Source organism: Lithobates pipiens, unplaced genomic scaffold (assembly GCF_037356315.1).
Source record: "Lithobates pipiens isolate NorthernLeopardFrog02 unplaced genomic scaffold, aLitPip1_a1.2 Scaffold_23, whole genome shotgun sequence".
In the NCBI taxonomy this organism is placed as follows: domain Eukaryota; kingdom Metazoa; phylum Chordata; class Amphibia; order Anura; family Ranidae; genus Lithobates; species Lithobates pipiens.
Window position 1 is genome coordinate 24,016,854 of NW_027507785.1, and position 16,259 is coordinate 24,033,112.

Sequence of the window (16,259 nt, forward strand, 5' to 3'; positions counted from 1 at the left end):
CCCAATGGGCAAAGCTGTACCCATATTTGACTATAGGGTGGAGCCAGAGAGTAGAATGATTTTCAAATGGGCAAATATGAGTACAGCATTGCCCACTGGGAAATCATTCTACTCTCTGATTCTATCATGTGGTCCTATGCGGGTATTACATTGCCCATGGGGATATTATTCTACTCTCTGGCTCCACCCTGTGGTCAAATATGGGTAAAACATTGCCCATTGGGAAATCATTATACTATCTGGTTCCATCATGTGGTCCTATACGGGTATAACATTGCCCATTGGGAAATTATTCTACTCTCTGGCTCCACCCTGTGGTCGAATATGTTTACAGCATTGCCCATTTGGGAAATTTCTACTCTCTGGCTCCATCCTGTAGTGAAAACAACAACAACATGGTCCTTTGGGAAATCATTCTGCTCTCTGGCTCCACAATGTGGTCCTATACGGGTATAACATTGCCCATTGGGAAATCATTCTACTCTCTGGCTCCATCCTGTGGTGAAATACAGGTACAATATCGTGCTTTGGGAAATCATTCTGCTCTCTGGCCCCACCCTGTGGTCATATACAGGTATAACATTTCCCATTGAGAAATCATTCTGCTCTCTGGCCCCACCCTGTGGTCGAATATATGTACAACATTGTCCATTAGGAAAATATTCCTATACTCGTGTGCGCTCTATCACCTGGATGGAAGGAGAGTGAGCAATTAAAGCTTTCTATCACAGGGAGTCCATATGTGTGAGTTCATATAAAAGAACAACTGGTGGTCTCAGATGCTGTTTGAATTTGCATGTAAGGGGGGCAGGGTAACTTTTACATTTTTAAAAATCGTTTTTATTTATTTTATCTAAGTTATTATTTTTTAAATTTCCCTTTCCATTTAACATTTTTTTTTCCATGTAACATTATTGCTATTACAAGGGGGTCATCCTGTGGACAATTATGGGTATACCATTGTCATTTGGAAATCATTCTCTTCTCTGGCTCCATCCTGTGGTCAATTATAAGTATAGCATTGTCCGCTTGGAAATCAGTCTGCTATTTGGTGCCATCCTGTGTTCAAATGCTCATATACTATCGCCTATTGGGAAATCATTCTGCTCTCTGGCTCCATCCTGTGGTCAAATATGGATACAGCATTGTCCATTTCTAAATTATTCTACTCTCTGTCTCCATCCTATAGTGAAATACAAGTACAACAACATCGTCCTTTGCGAAATCATTCTGCTCTCTGACTCCATCATGCGGTCCTATACGGGTATAACATTGCCCATTGGGAAACCATTCTACACCCTGTGGTCAAATATGGGTACAGCATTGCCCATTTGGGAAATTTCTACTCTCTGGCTCCACCCTGTAGTGAAATACGAGTGCAATGTGGTCCTTTGGGAAATCATTCTGCTCTCTGGCTCCACCATGTGGTCCTATACGGGTATAACATTGCCTATTGGGAAATTATTCTACTCTCTGGCTCCACCCTATGGTCAAATATGGGTACAGCATTGCTCATTGGGAAATCATTCTACTCTCTGGTTCCATCATGTGGTCCTATATGGTATAACATTGCCCATGGGGATATTATTCTACTCTCTGCCTCCACCCCGTGGTCAAATATGGGTAAAACATTGCCCATTGGGAAATCATTCTACTCTCTGGTTCCATCATGTGGTCCTATACGCGTATAACATTGCCCATTGGGGAATTATTCTACTCTCTGGCTCCACCCTGTGGTCGAATATGGGTACAGCATTGCCCATTTGGGAAATTTCTACTCTCTGGCTCCATCCTGTAGTGAAATACAAGTGCAACATGGTCCTTTGGGAAATCATTCTGCTCTCTGGCTCCACCATGTGGTCCTATACGGGTATAACATTGCCCATTGGGAAATTATTCTACTCTCTGGCTCCACCTTGTGGTCAAATATGGGTACAGCATTGCCCATTGGGAAATCAGTCTACTCTCTGGCTCCATCCTGTGGTGAAATACAGGTACAATTTCGTCCTTTGGGAAATCATTCTGCTCTCTGGCGCCGCCCTGTGATCATATACAGGTATAACATTGCCCATTGGGAAATCATTCTACTCTCTGGCACCCTCTTATGGTCGAATATATGTACAACATTGTCCATTAGGAAAATATTTCTATACTCGTGAGCGCTCTATCACCTGGATGGAAGGAGAGTGGGCAATTAAAGCTTTCTATCACAGGGAGTCCATATGTGTGAGTTCACATAAAAGAACAACTGGTGGTCTCAGATGCTGTTTGCATTTGCATGTAAGGGGGGCAGGGTAACTTTTACATTTTTAAAAATTGTTTTTATTTATTTTATCTAAATTATTCTTTTTTAAATTTCCCTTTCCATTTATCTTTTTTTTTTTTCCATGTAACATTATTGCTATTACAAGGGGGCCATCCTGTGGACAATTATGGGTATACCATTGTCATTTGGAAATCATTCTATTCTCTGGCTCTATCCTGTGGTCAATTTTAAGTATAGCATTGTCCACTTGGAAATCATTCTGCTCTTTGGCGCCATCCTGTGTTCAAATGCTCATATACTATCGCCCATTGGTAAATCATTCTGCTCTCTGGCTCCATCCTGTGGTCAAATATGGCTACAGCATTGTCCATTTCTAAATTATTCTACTCTCTGTCTCCATCCTATGGCGAAATACAAGTACAACAACATCGTCCTTTGCAAAATCATTCTGCCCTCTGGCTCCATCATGTGGTCCTATACGGGTATAACATTGCCCATTGGGAAATTATTCTACTCTCTGGCTCCACCCTGTGGTCAAATATGGGTACAGCATTGCCCATTTGGGAAATTTCTACTCTCTGGCTCCATCCTGTAGTGAAATACAAGTACAACATGGTCCTTTGGGAAATCATTCTGCTCTTTGGCTCCACCATGTGGTCCTATACGGGTATAACATTGCCCATTGGGATATTCTACTCTCTGGCTCCACCTTGTGGTCAAATATGGGTACAGCATTGCCCATTGGGAAATCATTCTACTCTCTGGCTCCATCCTGTGGTGAAATACAGGTACAATATCGTCTTTTTGGAAAGCATTCGGCTTTCTGGCGCCACCTTGTGGTCATATATAGGTATAACATTGTCCATTAGGAAAATATTCATATACTCGTGCGCGCTCTATCACCTGGATGGAAGGAGAGTGAGCAATTAAAGCTTTCTATCACAGGGAGTCCATATGTGTGAGTTCATATAAAAGAACAACTGGTGGTCTCAGAGAATGCTGGCTATGGATGGCTGCCCGCTGAAGACACGCTAGAAGAGACTCTGTGGAATGCAAGAACAAAGAGAGAGCAGCACCATCTAAGTGCAGCAATAAATTAACTTGTAATCCAATGAAGACAAGTGGGAACTCACAGGATAAAAGGTATGTCAGCACATTAGGATTGTAGTAGGATTCCTCCACTCCTGAAAAAGATGGACTGCTCACAGGTGGAGAGGCAGCTGATGGATCCGGCTACGCTGCAGGCTCCCAGCGCTTCCAGAGACTCAGAACGGCTCAGAGACAGCGATGAACATCACAACCGGATGTAGAAGGAGTGGGGAGGAGAGCGTGTTCGGAGAATGCATGCTCCTTCATCAGGCCATTATGAGTCTCTGGAAGCGCTGGAAGCCACCAGTGCAGCTGGATCCCTGTGAGCAGTCCGTCTTTCCCGGTAGTGGATGAATCATATTACAATCCTAATGCGCTCACATACCTATAATCCTGCAAGTTCCCATTTGTCTTCTTTGGATTACAAGTTAATTTACTGCTGCACTTAGATAGCGCTGCTCTCTCTTTGTTCTAACATTGCCGATTAGGAATTCAGTCTGCTCTCTGGTGCCATCCTGTGGTCCAATACAGGTACAACATTGCCTAATGTAAAATAATTCTACTCTTTCGCCATCCTGTGGTCAAATATGAGTATGCCATCACTGATTGGGAAATCATTGTCAGACCTACATGCACAATTTGCGTGTATGAACGGGGGGGACAGGAGTGCTTTAAAAATGTTTACAATTATTATTATTTATTTTTTTTTTTAATTTTTCTTTAACTTTATTGTTATCACAAGGGGGCTAACGAGTCCCCTTGTGATAGCTTTAAACAGTGACAGGTCCTCTTTATGGAGGTATCAGGGGTCTAATAGACTCCCCCATGCAGCTCCCCCCAACCGTTCAAAGGAGCTAACTAAGCCTAATTTGTGCTTGATTGGCTGCTTTCCTGCCTGTAACAATCACGGAATGACAGCTCTGAAACTGGAAATGCCAAAATACTAATTTCTTCTGCGTTCATTCATCACAGAGGAGATTGGGGAACAGATTTTTTTTTTTTTTTTTCCCGTGGCATGCAAAACACACCCAAAAAGTGCACACACATAAAGAGTGAACACAAAAACGTGCAACAGGTGTACCACTGTCCTCCACGACGAAGAACCTTACCCTGATCCCCAGGGGCGTTAGGCTCCAGACGGGGACTGAGGTACCGTACTAGGTCCATCTGGCCGAAACCAGATGACCACCTTTCTCTGGAAGGTCTGCCGAAACAGACCCACCCAAGTACTAGGTTGGGGCTCCCCCGAAGGGAGACCCCCTGAAAGAGAGGGCAAACCAAGTCAGAAGGCCTATGTCCACCCCCTCCCAAGACTTTCAGGGTTGGCCCGAGGACCGACACCCTACTCATCACACAGTGACAAAACGTAACACACCAAACATAAAAATACAAAAAAGTGTCAAACAAGGGATAAATAAAAAATAAAGTGGGAGAGTGAGTGAAAGTGACCATTGTGAGATACAATGGCTGGTCCTCCAGCCAGGAATAAAACTTTCCCCTGGTCCTAGCCAAAAGGCTGGGCCCAAGAGGCAGGTGTGAAAAACGTGTGTTGTGGTGAAGTGACCTTGGTGCCAAACATCAAAGTGATTTCTCACAGTGAGAGTAAGGCACCCCTGAACTGCCACTTCAGGGGGCACATCACCACAGGCTTTTCAAAAGCATCCTTGACCCACAGCCCAGACCACAGCAGCCCCCACCCCAGGCAGAAAGGCATGGAGATCTAGGAGCTTAGTGAGAGCCCTTTGCAATCAGGCCTCACCCTCACTCCCATCACTCCTACCTAATTACATTCGGGAAGTACTGGCTATTCCCCCGGTGGGAGAAAGGGGAACCAGCGTTCCCTCCCGAAAAACTGACCAGATCTCGAGCTGCCCCAATCCAGGACAGAAGGCCAGGGTCCTGACCCTTCAGCGCCGACCAGTGGTTCTCTATCCCCATCAGAAGGCTTCCCTTTTGGCTACGAACCACTCCAGGTTACCTTCACACCAGCAGGATTTGCATAGCAACCGTCACCACTGCTCCACCTCGCCGTAGAGCAGGGACGGAAGCAAACGCCACCTCCTGGCAACTGATAAGAACAGATACTACACTTGATCTTAGCCAAAAGGCTGAGAAGAGATTGGGGAACAGATGTTTCTAATGAAGCTCTCCCATCCATACACCCAGTGGTCCTGGGCTCCTCGGGGGAACGAGATAGCCATGGAATCAACAGGGGCATCAGCGGGACGGAGGAGAGGGTACTTCATAGCGCTGAAGCATTGATCTGTGACAAAACAGCTGGTCGCTGGCTGGAAAAAGGTACCAAGATCTCAGCTGCAGCCATTACCTTGTGATAACCACTTGCTGACAGAACATCTATATACATACGATAGGCAGCAAGTGGGTAAAGGAGTTCTATAGTCACAGCATACACCTTCATTATATACCCTCACCATAGTAATAACAAAACAAACTAGGTATATTTAACAATCCAAGCTTACGTGAAATATCTTCTTTCATGTTGTGGGTACTGATTGTCTGTACTGTCTCTTTCATCTTCCTGAATTCCCTGCAAGCTTTGCAACTTCTCCTGCATTTCCAAGAACTACATGTCCCATGGTACCTTGCTGTCTGCAAGCAGTGATTCCTGTACTGACTCCACCCCCTGAAACTCCTCCTCTCAGCACCTCTGTAGTACAGAAAGCGGGGCTCTGTGAAATGTGTAACACAGCAGAGCCTACTCACAGGGAATAGTGACTATGTGTCACTGAATTCCAGGAAGTAAATATACGGGGATTGTCACAAAGTAAGTTTACTTCAAGATCAATCAGATTATTAGGAGTAGACTAGAAATACCTGAAGCACAATGTGGAAATTAATATGATTCTAAATTTTGACCATACATACGCTTTTACCCCTTTTTCTGCCAGAGCCATTTTTGCATACTTTTTTTTTTTGCACACATTTGAAAAAAAATAATTTCAGGCTTGAAGATTAAAGTGATTGTAAACCCTATTTTTTTTTATTTAAAATAACAAACACATCATAACACTTACCTCCACTGTGCAGCTCGTTTTGCACAGAGTGGCCCCAATCCACCTCTTCCTGTTGTCCCTGGCAGCTCTCGCGGCTCCTACTCTTATCAAATAACCCCCTAGGAGAAGCGATCTCCGGGGTGGGGGGGGGGGGTTACCTTGCGGGCATGCTCTGGAGTCCAGCATTCGGCATCCATAGACATAGACACGAATGCCGAACTCGGCGCCCACGTCATTGGATTTGATTGACAGCAGTGGGAGCCAATGGCTGCGCTGCTATCAATCTATCCAATCAAGAGCTGGGACCTCGTGCAGAGAGGGACAGCGTGTCTCCGTCTCCGCTGAGGGAAATATGGGGCTCAGATAAGTAAAACAGTTGACTGCCATAGGATGCATTAAGGTGAAAAATCACAAGGGTTTACAACTCCTTTAAAATCCCCGAACATTATACATTTTCTGAAAGCAGATGCCCTGGAGAATAAAATGTTGGTAATTCCATTTTTTTTATGTGATATGATATTTGCACAATGGTTTATTATGCACAAAATTTCAGTAAAAACCACACTAAAGTTAGCTTTAGAGCACACAAATGCAATATATTATCCAATTTTGGTACAATATAAAAGATGAGGTTGCACCAAATAAACAGATACTCAACACGTCAAGCTTTATATCCACTTCAGCTTCAGAAGTTTTTACCCCCATCATGACCAGGCCATTTTTTGCTATTCAGCACTGCGCTACTTTAACTGGCGATTGCACACTCATGCAGTGTATTTTCAGTGGGAATGCAGGGGAACGTAGTTCCGTAACCTCCAGCACTGAATGTATATAATGACAAGGGGTGCTGGAGGATCTATTGTTGCTGAAGGGGAATCTATTTTACTGGGGGGGGGGGGGTGTCAATGGTTGCCCGGGGAGATCTACTCTTGGTGGAGGGGTCTATTGTTTCTGGCTGCAGAAGGTCTATTGATGCTGACTATTGCGAGTCTATTGTTGCTGGGGTGAAACTATGGTTGCTTGGGGGGGTCTATTGTTGATAACTACAGGGGATCTATTTTACTGCTTTTCTTGTTATTATTAACCACTTCCCGACCGCCTCATGTAGATATACTGTGGCAGAAGGGCACGTACAGGCAGATTAATGTACCTGTACGTGGCCCTATAACCACTTAAGCCCCGGACCATTAGGCAGGCCAAAGACGAGACCACTTTTTGTGATTCGGCACTGCGTCGCTTTAACTGACAATTGCGCGGTCATGCGACATGGCTCCCAAACAAAATTGATGTCCTTTTTTTCCCACAAATAAAGCTTTCTTTTGGTGGTATTTGATCGCCTCTGCTGTTTTTATTTTTTGCGCTATAAACAAAGAAAGAGCGACAATTTTGAAAAAAACGCATTATTTTTAACTTTTTGGTATAATAAATATCCCCCAAAAATCTATAGAAAAACATTTTTTTCCCCTCAGTTTAGGCCGATACGTATTCTTCTACAGAAGTTTGGTATAAAAAAATCACAATAAGCATATATTGATTGGTTTTAGGGCTGGGGAAAACATTTATTTAAATCTTGAATCGAGTTCAGAGGTCAAACTGATCAAAATTTCAACAAATCGATTTTTTTTTTAAATTTTTCACCAGGACAGGCGCTAGCACTACGCCAGTCCTGAGGAGCTGCGGGCAGGAGTTTTTAGGCGAGGCCGCGGCTTCGGCCTAGTCCATGAGGCTGAACACCATGGACTAGGCCGAAGCCTCGCCTAAAAATTCCTGCTTGCAGCTCCCCAGGACTGGCGCTGACACCGCGCTGGTCCTGAGGAGCTGCAGGCAGGAGTTTTTAGGCGAGGCCGCGGCTTCGGCCTAGTCCGCGAGGTTGGACACCACGGACTAGGCCAAAGCCACAGCCTCGCCTAAAAACTCCTGCCCGCAGCTCCTCAGGACTGACGCGGTCCATCAAAAAAAAAAAAAAAAAAAAAAAAAAAAAACTTGATTCGAATCGTGAATCGATTTTTTTTTTATATCACCGATTTTTTTTTTTTTTTTTTGTGAAAATCGCCCAGCTCTAATTGGTTTGCACAAAATTTATAGCGTCTACAAAATAAGGGATAGTTTTATGGCATTTTTATAAATTTTTATAAATTTTTTTTACTAGTAATAGCGGTGATTAGGGATGAGCTTGGTGTTCAATTTGAACGCATGTTCGACTCGAACATCGGCCGTTCGTCTGTTCGGCGAATTCAGAACTTTGTGGACCGTTCACACCAAATTCGTGTGGCATGAATGGCCCACGATGCACTACGCCATCACAGTGCATTGCTGGCTCATGATTGGTCAAGCATGCACTGCGACCCCGCATGCTTGGCCAATCACAGCACCGGCAGCGAGGAGAGCCATAATTGGCCACAAGCAGGATGCCTGTGGCCAATTATAGCTCGTGGGTTTAGTACACGCCCCACACTATATAAGGCCGCCAGCATGGAAGCCTTGTGTAGTGTGTTCCGATGTGCAGGGAAAGAGCTAGATAGGCAGGGGCAGTGTGTTCTTTTCTCAGCCATCTGCAGGAGTTAGTGGGTGTTGTGTGCCTCCAGCACAGCACAGTATACACCTGTATCTACCCTTTATTGCTGGTGTTCTCTAATACAGGCATCTGCAGAAGTTAAAGTGGGTGTTGTGTGCCTCCAGCACAGAATACACCTGAAGATACCCCTTATTGCTGGTGTTGTCTGTTGCATAGCTTGCATATTAGCCTTTAAAATTAGCACTTTTGATTTCGAACGTTCAAGTCCCATAGACTTTAATAGGGTTCTAGTTTGTACGAATTTTCAGTCCGTTTGAATGTTCTGGTGCGAACCGAACTGGGGGGTGGTCGGCTCATCCCTAGCGGTGATCACTGATTTTTATTGTGACTGCGACATTATGGCGGACACAGACAATTTTGACACATTTTTGGGACCATTAGTATTAATACAGCGATCAGTGCGATTAAAATTGCATTGATTACTGTAAAATTGTCACAGGCAGTGAAGGGGTTAACACTATGGGGGCAGTGAAGGGGTTACTATTCTAGGGAGTGTTCTAACTGAAGGGGGATGGGACTGTGCAGGGAAACTAACAGATCGCTGTTCATATTCTGTATGAACAGACGATCTGTCAGTTCACTGCTTAGAGAACCGGAAACTGTGTGTTTACACACAGAACTCCCGGTTCTCCGTGTCCCTCGAGCATCTGCGGGTGCCCAGCAGTGATCGAGACTGCTGGGCACTCACACCGGCATGGGGATGAATTAGAGCAGAGACTGCGAGCCAGGCCTTCTCTTCCACATCAGTGCCTGACCTCACAAATGCACTTCTGGAAGAATGGTCAAACATTCCCATAGACACCCTCCTAAACCTTGTGGACGGCCTTCCCAGAAGAGTTGAATCTGTTATAGCTGCAACGGGTGGGCCAACTCAATATTGAACCCTACGGACTAAGACTGGGGTGCTATTAAAGTTCATGTGCGTGTAAAGGCAGGTGTCCCAATACTTTTGGCAATATAGTGTATGTTTGTGTTATTTGTTGGGTGAACTTGTAGTAGGGCCCAGAAAAAATAGGCACATAGTTACATTTCAGTAATTAGTAATTAGTGTCATTTAAAAATAAAAATAAACACACCAGTCCATCTAGTTCAACCAGTGAATAAAAAGGAATATATAAAAAACATCTATATATACAATCCTGTACCCACAGTTGATCCAGAAGAAGGCAAAACACAACCAAACAATATAGCGAGGTCCAATTTGCTCTAAAATCCCTTCCTGCAGTGCTGGGCAAGGTCATCCAATGCCCAAGGTGAAGATGCCAAACTGCCACCCCCCCCCCCAGGTGGAGTATTGGGTGGGCTGGGATCAATACCGAGCAAATGCAGCATAGCAAACCAAACAAAACATATGTAAGAAATTTGTTTAACAATGGTACATGTTCCATCCGGCAGCAAATATGGAGCTAATATTGAAGTAGAAAAAAAATGCCCCAACATCAGTGTGACAAAAAAATGACCATGCTGGTGGTGTCACTGGAAGTAAAAACCGTTCCTTTGTCTGTGGGGTAACTAAAAAGGAAAAGACGCTCACACATAATTGGTATCACTGGAAGAAAAAATGCCCCTGAATTGGTGGTGTCATTAAAAGGAAAAACGGACCCTGCATATGTGGTGTCACTGGAAGGTAAAAGGTCCCTGCGTTTGTGGAGTCAATGGAGGGAAAATGTCCTCGTGTCCGAGGTGTCACCGGAAGGAAGAAATGTTCCTGCATCAGTGATGTAACTAAAAAGAAAAAAGATGCTCATATATCAGTGGAAGAAAAAATGCCCCCGTGTTGAGGGTGTCACTGGAAGCTAAAATCTCCCTGAATCGGTGGCGTCATTGAAAGGAAAAACTCACTCTGCATGTGTGGTGTCACTGGAAGGAAAAATGCCCCTGTGTTTGTGATGTCACTGGAAGGAAGAAATGTTCCAGCATTGGTGGTGTCAATGGAAGTTGAAATCTCCCTGAATCGGTGGTGTCACTGGAAGGAAAAGGTGTCCATGTGTTGGTGGAGTCAATAAAAGGAAGAAATGTCCCAGCATTGGTGGTGTCACTGGAAGGAAAACATGTCCCTTTATTGTTGGTGTTACTGGAAGGAAAAATTGTCCCTGAATCGGTGGTGTCACTGGAAAGAAATATGCCCCTGCATCAGTGGTTTCACTGGAAGATAAAAGGTCCCTGCATTTGTCAATGGTGGAAAAAAAGTTGCCCGTGCCTGAGGTGTCACTGGAAGGAAAACATGTTCATGCATTGGTGGAGTCAATAAAATGAAGAAATGTCTCTGCATTGGTGGTGTCACTGGAAAAAAAAACAGTCCCTTTATTGATGGTGTTACTGGAGGGAAAAATTGTCCCTGCTTTGGTGGTGTCATTGCAAAGAAATCTGACATTGCATCAGTGGTGTCACTGAAAGGCAAAGGGTCCCTGAATTGGTGATGTCTCTGGAAGGACAAACGTCCCTGCGTTTGTGGAGTCAATGGAGGGAAAAATGTCAATGTCTGAGGTGTCACGAGAAGGAAGAACTATTCCTGCATCAGTGGTGTAACTAAAAAAAGAAAAGATGCTCATACAACACTAGAAGAAAAAATGCCCCTGTGTTGAGGATGTCACTGGAAGCTAAAATTTCCCTGAATCTGTGGCGTCATTGAAAGTAAAAACTGACTCTGCATCTGTGGTGTCACTACGGTAGAAGGAAAAATATCCCTGAATTGGTGATGTTAGTGGAAGGACAAATGCCCTTGTGTTTGTGGAGTCACTGGAGGGAAAATGTCCCTGTGTTCGTGGTGTCACTGGAAGGAAGAAATGTCCCAGCATTGGTGATGTCACTAGAAGTTAAAATCTCCCTGAATCAGTGGGTGTCACTGGAAGGAAAAAACGGCCATGAATTGGTGGAGTCAATAAAAGGAAGAAATGTCAAAGCATTGGTGGTGTCACTGGAAAGAAAAAATGTCCATGAGTCGGTAGAGTCAAAAAAAGGAAGATCTGTCCCAGCATTGGTGGTATCACTGGAAAGAAATATGCCCCTGCATCAGTGGCGCCACTGGAAGGAAAAAAAATTCTCTTTATTGATGGTGTTACTGGAAGGAAAAATTGCCCCTGCATCAGTGGTGTCACTGGAAGGTAAAAGGTCCCTGCATTTGTGGAGTCAATGGAGGGAAAAATGTCCCAGTGTCCGAGGTGTCACTGAAATGAAGAAATGTTCCTCCATCAGTGATGTAAAAAATCTAAAAAAATAAAAAAGATTCTCATATATCAGTGGTATCACTGGAAGGAAAAAAATGTTCATGCATTGGTGGAGTCAATAAAAGGAAGAAATGTCCCTGCATTGGTGGCGTCACTGGAAGGAAAAAAAAAGGTTATCCTTTGTTATTTATGATCAGGGGCGTTACTAGGTCTACAAAAGATCTGGGGCTAGAGCCTATAGCAGCGTAGTAAAGAAAGTCATACACTTGGGCGGGCATACACATGTATATAATATGTGTGTGTGTGTGTGTATATCCCCAGTCCCCCCCTTACATCAGAGTCCCCAGAGAGCCTCTCCCTTACATCAGGTTCCCCAGAGAGCCCCCCCTTGGATTAGGGTCCCCAGAGAGCCTCCCCCTTACATCAGGGTCCCCAGAGAGCCTCCCCTGCTCTTGGGGACCCCTGCAGAGACTCGGGGCTATGGGCCCCAGATTCGGGGCTATAGCCCAAAAAGCCACCCCCTAGTGACGCCACTGTTGATGTTACTGGAAGGAAAACTTGTCCTTGCATTGATGGTGTCACTGGAAAGAAATATGTCCCTGCAGCAGTGGAGTCACTGGAAGTAAAAAGGTACATGTATTGGAGGTGTCAGTCTAAGGAGGGCAGATTTGGCAATGATATAATTGGGGGAGGGGAGCGGCCAAACCACAGCACAGCAGTGTGAAAGGACTCTAAGTAGGAGTAGTTGGGGGTGGTAAAACGCAGCTCAAATATGTGTTTTTACTGCCCCGAACTACAAGTGTAAACAAGCCCTGAGGGAAGTACTAAATGTGCCAAGTGACAAAAAAAAACTATGAACCTCGATGCCCGAAAAGGTACATGAGCTTCTTTGGTGCATTTTTCATGTGTAGATCTGTCCATTGAAATGAAAAGGGCTGTCCTATGCGTGTAGTGCGGAAACGCTAGAAAACACGCACAAGAAACCGCGCACAAAAATGTGCAATCACAGGACTCTAGATGTGAATATAGCCTTAGGCTGCATGGACACCTAAGCCTTCCTTGAAAGCATGCAAAAGCGCTAGTTTTCACGTGCGTTCACGGAACATGCAAAAAATGCACTTCAGCCATTATTAATGGCGCCCCAAACATGGAAGACACATGTGTGTGACCTCAGCGAGTCCTGACACCACTGTAGTTCTCACATCTGTAGGACCAGTTTATCACTTCGCTAGTTTTGGAAATGTTTCCATTCTCTAGGACAGGGTTTCTCAACTCCAGGCCTCAAGGCGCACCAACAGGTCATGTTTTCAGGATTTCCATTATTTTGCACAGGTGATTTGATCAGTTTCTCCGCCTTAGTAATTACCACAGCCGTTTCTTTTGAGGGAAATCCTGAAAACATGACCTGTTGGGGCGCCTTGAGGACTGGAGTTGAGAAAAACTGCTCTAGGACAATGGCGGAAAATAGTTTTATATCATTTTATTAGGACTATAATGAGTTAATGATTTATGTCGTGTTGTGGATCTACATGTCTGAACTTCCCGTGATGAAATCTTCATTATTCAGCAGAGCCGTGCTGATCAAACTTCACAGAGAAACCGTACAGAGGAAGTCAGCTGAGCGTCTGTGAGGGAGGGGGGTCAGTGTTCTGTCACAATGTGAAATGTCACAATTTCTGGCGTCCGATCCCGTGTCGCCCTGGCACATTATGCTGTGCTGGGAAAGCTGTTCCTCACCCTATAAATAGAGCACTGGGCTCAGGAAGAAAGTGTATCCATTGTTATTTACAGCTGGTCTCTGCAATAGGAAAGTGAGATCAGGGTGCCCGGGCAGTGCCCACTAGGTGAGAGAGACAAAAGTCCCCTTTCTAATGTCTGCCTAACCTAACCCCTGCCATCCTTCAGTCTTCTCTTCTTCCTTCCTCTCTCGTCAATTTCTCTGACTTTTGTGTTTGTCCACAAAACAAGGGCATTTTACATTTTTTCTTATAGGGAATCAATTGTTCTTTATTTATAGGGAATCAATTGTTCTTTATTTACAGGGAATCTATTTAAATGTATTTATTTATAGGGGGTACATATTTATTTATAAGGAATCCATTTTTCTTTATTTATAGGGGATCTATTTTATTTATTTATTTATGGGGGTAATTTTTTTATTTATTTATGGGGAATCAATTTTTAGCTATTTATAGTGAATCTATCACTTTTTATTTATTTATAGGTAATCTATATTTTTATTTACTTATAGGGAATCTATTTTTATTTATTTTCAGGGGGTAAATTTGTCTTTATTTAGAGGGAATCTATGTTTATTTATTTATAAGGAAACTATGTTTGCTTTTATTTATAGTTTTATTATATATATATATATATATATATTGTAGACATGTCACTGGAGAAGTGATCGAGGGGGTGTACATCTCACCTAGGTTGCTACACAGTGTGAGATGGTAAATCCAGGATGGATCAGTTTCTCAGCAGCGATATGCTGCTGAGTTGTTATTTAATTTTGCCGGGCCTGGGTTTATATGGAATGGCAGGTAGGTTTGGTAGAGGGACCTGTCATTCCACATCCCCCGATCCAGTTCTGGGTTTGGGATCAGGTGAGCTTTGATCCTAATTAGCCTGGGAAGCTAAAGGCTCTGTAGGGTCTGCAGGTGTTTGCTCTAAGCCAGGGAATGAACAATCTGTGTGTTGAAGGAAGCTGCAAGCACAGCCACTGCTGGAGCTAAAACTCACCCTGCGATATCCAGGCGAAAGACGCTGTGTTTGTAAGTGTCAGATAGGTGAGCAGAACCTGTTAGTAAGCGCCCAGCCGGGCTAGGACTTTTATTTTTGTTGTACTTAGAAAGCACGGTGTTGCTGTATATTTTGTTTGCTGGACTGTTTGTACTACGAATAAACGCCAAGATCTGCTTTATCAAATTCCAAGTCTGCTGTGAACTGTGTCCAAACACACCCTACCCCGGGAAGATCCCTTACAATTGGTGTTCGAATGCGGGCAAAGTCGGTTGCTAGGGGCAACGGTGTGGACAGACTTGGCTACAGCTGCTTATGTCTTGGGTGAAAGCTGCAATGACACTCCAGGAACAGTCCAGCAACATGGAGGAGATGCTGAAGCAGTTTATGCAAGTGAGTTTGCAACAACAGCAACGACATGAACAGTCCATGGCGGCACAACAGCAGATGCATAAGGAAGAGTTGCAAGTTTTGCGCCAAAGCCAACAACAACTTATCGAGCACCTGATAGTAAATCGTGAGGCGCCTGTGGTTACTAATCCACCCATAGTGATGGGAGCCGCTCCAGAGATTTTTTTTGGGAGAAGGACTGTGCAGAAAGCGCTGCAAAAGATGACTGCTGAGGACGATGTTGAGGCCTTTCTAACAGTATTTGAGCGCGTGGCTGAGCGAGAGAAGTTACCAGCCGCTGAGTGGGCAGAGGTAATTGCGCCCTATTTAACAGGTGAACCCCAAAAGGCCTACTATGACCTCAGTGAGCAAGAGGTTAAGGACTATACTCGGCTAAAAGAGGAGATACTTGCCCGACTAGGAGTTACTACTGCAGTCCGTGCCCGGAGGGTACGCAACTGGAGCTACAGTCTGGACAAATCAGCGAGGTCCCAGATGTATGACCTAATCCATTTGGCAAGAAAGTGGTTGGAGCCAGACACTTCTACTCCTGCACAAATCCTAGAGAAGGTCGTGATGGATCGCTACCTCCGAGCGCTTCCTACTGACCTGCAACGCTGGGTGGGACAAGGTGATCCTAAGAACGCAAACGAACTTGTCAACCTTGTGGAGAGGTTCCAGGCGACTGAGGACTACCTCCATGATGTTCCTGCAGCATCTTCACCTCCCCGGAGCGCCAGATCTGTGCCGTCAGCTGGTAAGAGACTTCCATCTATTGGGGGAGTGTGGAGGGGTGCTGATGGGGGGGGAAAAGGGCTCAAGTGGTGTCTCAGGGACAAAAGACTGGTGATGGTCCCGGGTGGCTAAGGGGCTCTGAAAAGGACTCCTTGCCAAAGAGACCAGGCCCTATCCAGTGTTGGAGATGCCATGAGGCGGGACACGTGTCGGCCCATTGCCCTCTTACCTCTGAACCCATGGAATGTGACGCTAGCCGGCGTCAGTCGCTATTTGCGGAA

The 16,259-nt window shown here is 44.7% G+C and overlaps 1 protein-coding gene and 1 pseudogene across 3 annotated transcripts in view; one reads left to right on the forward strand and one right to left on the reverse strand.

Moving 5' to 3' along the window:
• Positions 1-16,259, forward strand: part of LOC143927338 (ecto-ADP-ribosyltransferase 5-like) — a 126,348-nt gene that overhangs the window by 14,304 nt on the left and 95,785 nt on the right. For 2 of the 3 annotated variants that reach the window (XM_077451353.1, XM_077451348.1), the window contains exon 1: positions 13,764-13,955. The exons of the other annotated variant lie outside the window; for it this stretch is intronic. The gene's annotated coding sequence lies outside the window, so the exon portion shown is untranslated. Of the gene's footprint in view, positions 1-13,763; positions 13,956-16,259 lie in introns of those variants that run through there. 3 annotated transcript variants of the gene reach the window in all.
• On the reverse strand, positions 5,296-5,475 carry LOC143928544 (U2 spliceosomal RNA; annotated as a pseudogene).